Source organism: Salvia splendens, chromosome 1 (assembly GCF_004379255.2).
Source record: "Salvia splendens isolate huo1 chromosome 1, SspV2, whole genome shotgun sequence".
Lineage (NCBI taxonomy): Eukaryota > Viridiplantae > Streptophyta > Magnoliopsida > Lamiales > Lamiaceae > Salvia > Salvia splendens.
Genome location: NC_056032.1, coordinates 31,192,014 through 31,200,449, shown reverse-complemented (window position 1 = coordinate 31,200,449; position 8,436 = coordinate 31,192,014). Strand labels below are relative to the sequence as shown.

The 8,436-nt window shown below is 38.8% G+C and overlaps 1 pseudogene; it reads right to left on the bottom strand.

Moving 5' to 3' along the window:
* Positions 1-1,465, bottom strand: LOC121803248 (annotated as a pseudogene).
* Positions 1,466-8,436: the final 6,971 nt, after the last annotated feature.

The window sequence follows — 8,436 nt, the reverse complement described above, 5'->3', positions numbered from 1 at the left end:
AGTACATATCACACCCAATATACCCTTCCCTCCTTAAATTTGGGGTAATTATTAGAATACTTCACCAAATTATAAGGAGAGGAATAGACAAGTCTTTATTTATTTATAATTAATTATTGAGAAGTTGATTAAAGTGATTCGACTTGAGTCTTGCCGTGAAGACCCTTCTTCCTAACGTAGAGGCGGTAGTCGTTATAAGTGGTGGGAGAGTAGCGCAGCGGCTGCTCCGGCGAGACTAGCTCCTCGGCCGGCTTAATGACCTTATCACCCTTGGGATTGTAGAAGTATGCCAGCGATACCCTCTCCTTGGCCGAATTCACGATCGCACGGTGCTCCACGCTTTTATAATTTGCATTACTCAATATCTAAATTCATAAATAAAACATACTTATAGGATTATTTTTAAAATATTATTTCCATATTTTTAAGTTTTTTGACCTGGAGCTGGTCGCCTAAGTTGACGATGAAGGTGTTAGGTTGGGGCTTAACGGTGATCCAGGTGTCGCCACGTCGGATTTGGAGGCCGGAGACATTTTCATCGGAATAAAGAAGAGTCAAACCGCCAGGATCGGAGTGGGAAGAAAGGCCAAGGGTGCGGTCCGGTTGGGGGCATTTTGGGTAATAGTTAACACGCATGCATGCACCCAACTCTTCCTCTCCTCCAAATGCTTCTAAAAGGTAGTCCTCTCTAAGCCCAAGATTTCTCGCCAAAATCTTCATCAATTTTCCACACAATTCCACCACTTCTCTACTGTACTCCGCTGCCAATTCCCTACAAATTCAAACACCTTTTTTTTATTATTATATCTCCAATGTCATGCTTGATCACTATAGTCAATAAAACACATACGTAATTTAAATTACACGTGTAAATTAGTAAAGTTGAAAATAATACTATATAAAATTGGTATCCCAACTTTGTTAGTATGAGGCCAAAAGGGGATAATATTATATTATAGTACTAATGTGACCTGATCCCAACGGGTAAAGTTGGCCATTTGTTCTCGTCTTTGATCCCAATGGGAAGAAAATAGAGGAAGAAGTAGTCGTTCCAGTCCAGAGAAACCCCCTTCTCGATGCCGAGCCGGCTGCCATAGCCCTCGTACGTCGCCGGCTAATTAGCATACCTCTGCTTCTCCGCCAGCGGCAGCTGAAAGAATTCGCGCCACGCCTCGCGGCAACGCGCCATGAGGGCGGGGCTGACGCCGTGGTTCGCCACCTGGAAGAATCCCCACTCGCGGCACGCCGCGTCGATCAGCGCAGCCGTCCGCCGCCGCACCTCGGCGTCGCCGGAGCTCAGCCCCTCCATGTCGATGACCGGAATGTTGGGGCCATCGCTGGCCGCTGCACCCGGATGGTCCTCGGGTTTTTTCACATAGCGGCCGGGTATGACCCGGATCCCGCTGTCCGACAATTGCTGGACCCGGGTCACGGGTTCAGGCCAAGCGTGCTCCGTGCTCGTCATTTTTTACTGGCGGGTTGAGAAAGAAAGAGAAGGGTTTTTGTGCTTATATAGAAAGATGGGAAGCTAGCTTAGTGTGTGCTATCGACGTAATTTGAAGTGGAACGTGGATTTCATTTTGTGTACTCCCTCCGAACCAATACAAGGGGAGTTTTGCCCCGTCACGGGTTTTAAAAAATGTAGTAAAATGTGAGTTGAAAAGGAAAGTAGAAGGTGGATTATATTAGTTTTATACTAATAAAATGTTGAGTGAAATAAAATTAATGGAATGTGAGGTCCATTACTAAAAGTGGTAAAAAAGTAAATGAGAAGTTTATCGTTGGATAAACGAAAATGATAAAATGGAAAGTTTATTGTGGACGGTGGGAGTACAGTGAGGGTATATATATTGGATTGCCATACACTATTATAGGATAGGGAATTAGAGTAAGACTTTCCGGCGCCGTGCTGGAACTGTCCGTGCTTTAACTTATGGTATTTTAATTTGAAAAATACAAAATTAAAAATATAAATAAAATTTTTAATATACTAGAATCTAAATAAATAATACTCCCTCTGTCTTCAAAGAATATGAACTTTGGGTTCGGCACGAGTTTTAACAAATAAGGGGAAAAGTAAGAGAGAGGGAAAGGGTAGTGAAAATAATGTTAGTGGAGAGTGAATTTCACATTATTATAATGATATAAGTGTTAATGGTAAAGGTATAAGTTGTAAATAAAATGATGTGTATGAGTAGTATGTTGTTTGAAATTTTAAGAATTAGAAAGTTCATACTCTTTAGGGATGAACGAAAAAGGAAATAGTTCATACTCTTTGGAGACGGAGGGAGTAACATGCATTAAATTAGAGCGATTGTCATTAATATTATTCAGGTGTATTCCTGTCTAATTCAAGCTTTCCAATCAGTACTTCCTCCGTCCCATTGAAGATAACTCACATTATTTGTCCCAAACAAGATGACCTATTATTAAAAATAGAAACACGTTTATCTCTACTTTATTCTTTTTTTTCTTACTTTATTCTCCTCACTCCACACACAATATTAAATTGCATAAAATCTCGTACCGCCTAAGGAATGGGTCATCTTCCTTGGGACGGAGGGATTATTAGTTAGTATGAAATAGTATTCCTTTTGTCCACAAAAAATAATATCATCTTTCCATTTTGAAGTATCCATAAAAAATAGTTTCATCCAAAAAAAAATGTTTCTCACAAATTATTAACACTATTCCATCTATTTTTTTTTCTCTCTCTCATTAAAACCTATGTCGTCCACCTATGAGACTATTTTTGATGGACGGTTGGAGTACTTATCATGAGCCGTGCAAAGGCCCATTTAAAAGTTCATAAAGGCTTTAAGTTGGGCTAATTGCTTTGAAACGGCCCATCAAAGTTGGGAATAAATGGCTTATGAGACACAAAAACAGGTCGTCTATTCCTTATTAGACATTAATCAACATTAGCCAAGAAAAGGAATTAGTAATTCCACTTTTTTTTTTTCACAAAACTAAATAAGATTTCTCAGTGTTGAATTTTCAAATTAATCTGGATAAAATCGTTACTTTATTAAAATTTTAAAATTAAGGACTTAAAATGCAAAATAACACGCATATTAACACTCTTCGCGTGTATAGAATGCGTATCGAATTCATTTCGCAAATAATTATGGACCTCAAATGTCAAAATCACTATAAATATTTATCACGTAGCTATAGAGAAACATTTGCACTATTTTAGTCTCTTGGACCATCATACAATGTAAATGTAACTTGAGCACATTTTTCATAGATATTATATTTTTTCTTACTTTTAAATACTCTATTTACAATAGGAAAAGTATAGACGTTTCAGGCAAATCATGGGCCCAATAAGTACAACATTCAACAACAATTACAATCATATGCTTTTTTTCTCAAACGAATAAAGTCGCAACACCAACACTCGTGGCATGGATTTTTTTCACCAACAGAATATAGAGATATTTTAAAGGGAGAAAGTGATGGAGTATTTTTATGCTTTTCCCACAAATTTTAGATTTTTTTTATGTACGAGAGAATGTCTATAAAATACTCAGGGACGAAGCCACGTTGGGGCCTGGGGGCAATGGACCCCTCAGCTATTCTAACTATTAGTATATATATATATGATGCATACACTAATATCCAGTTATCTAGCTTAGATGGTGGTTTACCCTCTAGTAGTTCTAGGATCGAATCTGGCTCTCCCATTTCATTTTTCCACTAAGTATTTCTGCATCAATTTCTACATTCTAATAGCTCTAGGATTGATTCCTTGGCTCTCCCATTTGTTTTGAAATGCATCATGTTCTTCTAATTTAGGTAATTTACTTTTATTTCACTTTAGTTTAGTTCTTTTTAATATTTTCTGTTTTACTTCTTAATTCCAAATTGTCTTAGTACAAAAAGACATGCATTTTTTCTCCATGTCATCTTAGCTTAGTATAGTTCTTGATAATTATTTAAGAATTGCTTTCTCATCATAAATTATCTTACTCCAAATAATATTCGCTGATTCTTTTATTTGTTTTACTTCCTTATTCCAAGTTGTCTTCGTTCAAAAATCATGCGATTTTCTTCATTTCAATTTAATTATATAGTCAAGTTTAGTACTAGTACTAGTACTTTTTAGTTATTTCAAAATTGTTTCCTTATTCCAAATGATCTCGCTCCAAAAAAGTATGCGCTTTTTCTTGTTATCTATTTTCTATGTCATTTTAATTAAGTTTTTTCACATAAACACTCACAAAAATCTATTCTATTATTATACACACTCTTACTTTCCAAGTTCATTTTACATTGATTCAATTTCTTGTCATATACATTGAATTTTAGTGTGATCTACCGATATCGACGTCACTTTTAACGATAATCATTGTGCACCGACGAGAAAATATCCCACATATGTTAAAATGGCTTGAATACCCTACAACTATTAACGGCGATTTGGGCCCCCAAACGTAGAAATCCTAGCTTCCTCACTGAAAATACTAGTAACTTTTATGAAGTAGATTCGATTCGTTATCGCGTAAAGTAATTTTGGTGTTCATATCAACTTTACTAATGTAAAACTGAAAACTCATTTAAATCGGAGTGAACTGAACTAAATAATTATAACTCCACAAATTTTAGATTTTTTTATGTACGAGAGAATGTCTATAAAATACTAGTAACTTTTATGAAGTAGATTCGATTCGTTATCTCGTAAAGTAATTTTGGTGTTCATATCAACTTTACTAATGTAAAACTGAAAACTCATTTAAATCCGAGTGAACTGCACTAAATAATTATAATTTTTACACTTCTTATATCTGTGACCCCTAATAACACAAAATTGCATCACAGGGGTCTAACAAAATATATAATCACAAATGGGGTTTTTAGTCATTTTTTAGATGAAAATACCTAAATGGCTTGAAGGTCATTTTTGTCTGATCATCTTGAAGCCTGCACACCTCCTATGTAGCTTTTAGACCACCCGCAACGCGTCACGCGGGTGGCCCGTAGTCCGTCACGCCAGGACGAGACGGCGGCGTGACGCGTTGCAGCGCCCCGTCTCGTCCCCAACCCGCCGAGCGTTCCGTCCCGCCGAGACTGATGGCGAGACGTCTCGCCATGCGCCAGCGCGACGTGTCGCGCTCCAGCGCCATGCGTGACGCCCACTCGACGGCCCACGAGTGGGCATCGTCACGCTGACGCAATAAATTATTTTTTTTAAATTCGAATTAAAAAAAATTAAAAAAACCAAAAACGGTAATATTACCGTTTTTTATTTTTTTTACTTTATAAATACTCCTAATTCAGCCTCATTTTACACACAAATACACATCTATTCTTCCCAAATCATCTCAATTTCCTCTCCAATTTTCATCTAACCTCTCATCACAAAATGTCCGGCGACGGAAACTCTGGTGGTGGCGGCTCCGGCGGGTTCGACATAAACGTGTTCGGCGATTGGGGGGGCTTGTACAATGTCATGGGTGGTGGTTCCGGTTCGTCGACACCGGGCACCCAGGGTTCGTCGACGCCGGGGGGTACCAACCACCCCATTTTGATGTGGATGCATACGCCCGTCCCTCCGCTCCGAGGTAGTCGCAGGGATTATCCCAGATTCGGGAGGATTATTCTGTTGAACCCACTCCGGAAGAAGGCTGAGGCGGTGGAGGAGGCCGAGGCGATGGAAGCTCCAGGGCGGAGGCGGAGGTGGACGAGGAGGAAGAGGATCTAGGCCAGCATCCGTACAGCTCCAAAGAAACGCTGGTGGTGTACAACGCCTGGATCAACGTCTTGTACGATCCCATCGTCGGGAATCAACAATCCCGGAAGTGCTTCTGGGAAAAGGTCACCGAGGCCTACCACGAGATTAAGCAGAAGGGGTCCCGCCGCCGCACATATAAGATGCTTCGTGCTCACTTTGACCGAGTCGACAGAGAGGTCAAAAAATTATGCGCCAACTACAAGAGTGAAGCGGCTCATTACCAAAGTGGAGCCACGGGAGCCGACATTCTGAGGTCGGCTTTGCGAGTCTACTTCGATGACACCGCCAAACAATTCAAACATGTCGATGTTTGGGAGGTCGTCAAAGACGAGGAAAGGTGGGCCGGCGGTGTCCGGTCCAGCTCGGGCTCGACCTCGAAGCGCACGAAGCACACGGCGGATGGCTAATGCTCATCTAGTGAGGGCGGTTCGGGCAGCGCCGCACAAGAGTTTGCCTCGCAGGAGGTTGAGGGCACGACAGATGATGCCGGGGAGGGGGGTCCTCCCGTGGGCGCCATCAGCCGCAAGGGAGAAATGCGGCGAAGGCGGCTAGAGGGAGGAAGGGTCGAGCCTAATCAAGCCAGGCGGGCTCGGGCTCGGGGGCACCCTCGAACTCCCTAATGTCTATGTACATGACCGCCACAATGGCGGACACTTCCCGCATGACGCCTCCCCAATACCAAGCCTATCTTGCCGGAATTAAGTGTATGACAAGACAACTTGGTATTCCGCCTCCATGTGGCTTCAGTGCACCTCCACCGCCTTCGGGGGATGATTCACCGGCGGAGTAATTTTTTTAATTTTCTATAAAATTGTATTTTAAATTATGTAATTTTATTTTTTTAGGATTTTAATTATGTGCTTTTTTTATTTTTTTGAATTTTAAGTTGTAATTTAATTTTATGTTGTAATTTTATTTTATTTAATGAAGTGTGTTTTTATTAATTGAATTTGGTTGGAAATAAAAATAAAAAATAAAATTGAATGAATAGTAATTTAAGAGACGGTTAAGGAATAGATAAGATATGGAGTGTTGCAGGTTCCGTCCCTTAATTAAGAGATGGAGTAAAAAAGTATAGTGGAGCTCATTAATAGTAATTTAAGGGACGGTTAAGGGACGAATAAGAGACAGCGTTGCAGATTACCTTACTCTTCTAGATTACATAAATGATTGCAGGGCTGCTAGGCACCCTTTCTTATAATAATTAATGGATAGTCTCTCTTTCTCTCTCCTCTCCTCTCCTCTCCTCTTATCTCCCTCTCCTTCCATTTTTTTTGTTTTGGTACAGAGAATCTGAAATTATATTGCTGAAAAATGCTTTATTGCCCGAAAGATATATTATCACATTTAGTTTTAGATTTGCGACACATATACATACGAAAGATACTCTTAAGGAGACATATTATCACATTTAGTGTTAGATTTAGGGCACAAAATTACGGGTTACATAATGACAATTAGGGCACATGGTTGGATACCATCAGAACCCTAAACCTCAACCAGTAGAACTAGCATCATATCTAACTTTATTTATTGGTTTGCAACATGAAAGTGGGATAGCTAAATAATACTCCATCCGTCTGCCCATAGTCCTATTTCTCGACGGAACGAGTTTTAAGAAATACTCCCTCCGTCCTATGCTACTTGCACATTTCATTATCGGACGGTCCCAAATTATTTGCACTATTTCTATTTTAGATAAAAAAAATTATGGTATTTAATTTAGTTCGTGTTTCCTTTAACACGTGTTGCCATATTGCACTTAAAATTTTAATTTAATTACACTAATTACTTATGTTCAAATTTAAGTTGTCAAAGTGAAAAGTAAGAGTAGCATGGGACGGAGGGAGTATTAAGAAAAGTTGGTGGAAAAAAGATAGTGGAATAGGGGTCTCACTTGTGTATATTAGTTTTAAATGAAATGTGAGTAGAATGAGTTAGTGGAAGGTGCGACCCTATTCGCGGACGGACTAAAATGAAAAAATGGGACTCCTATTAACGGACGGAAGGAGTACATTTGATTGTAAAAAATAACTGGAATGGTGAAAAAACAAACCACATAAATTTGCTTCGCACAACAAAAATAATAATTCAAATTTCCGCTACACGATACGGTTGAAGAAACCTCAAAGAAAACACACTTAAAGTTGTCCATTCTATAAAACATTGTTACGATATGCGAACTTTTAAAACTTAATGCAACTTTTAAAACTTAATGCATAAACGTGAGGGGACACACGTTTCATAACGACAGATATTTTAAACGGCAAGGTTTCCTTTTCTAATCAAAAGATGTTATATTTGTTATATTACACTATATTATACTCCCTCCATTCCACAATAATTATCACTTTTATTGTGGGCACGAGTTTTAAGAAATGTAAAAAAAGTTGGTTGGAAAGTTAATGAAATGTGGGACCCACTTTTTTATATTGGTTTATAATAAAATGTAAGTGAAGTGAGTTAGTGGAATATGAGACCTACTTATCATTTATAGTAAAAATAAAGTGTGACAATTATTGTGGGACGGACCGAAATGGAAAAAAGTGACAATTATTATGGGACGGAGGGAGTACTACATTTGATTGTATTATAGATTCTAAAATTTTAATTTTTTAACTAAATTAGAAATTTTAAATTCCAAAACAATAAAATTGGACATATTCCAGATGAACTGCACACACACTTCATACATACAA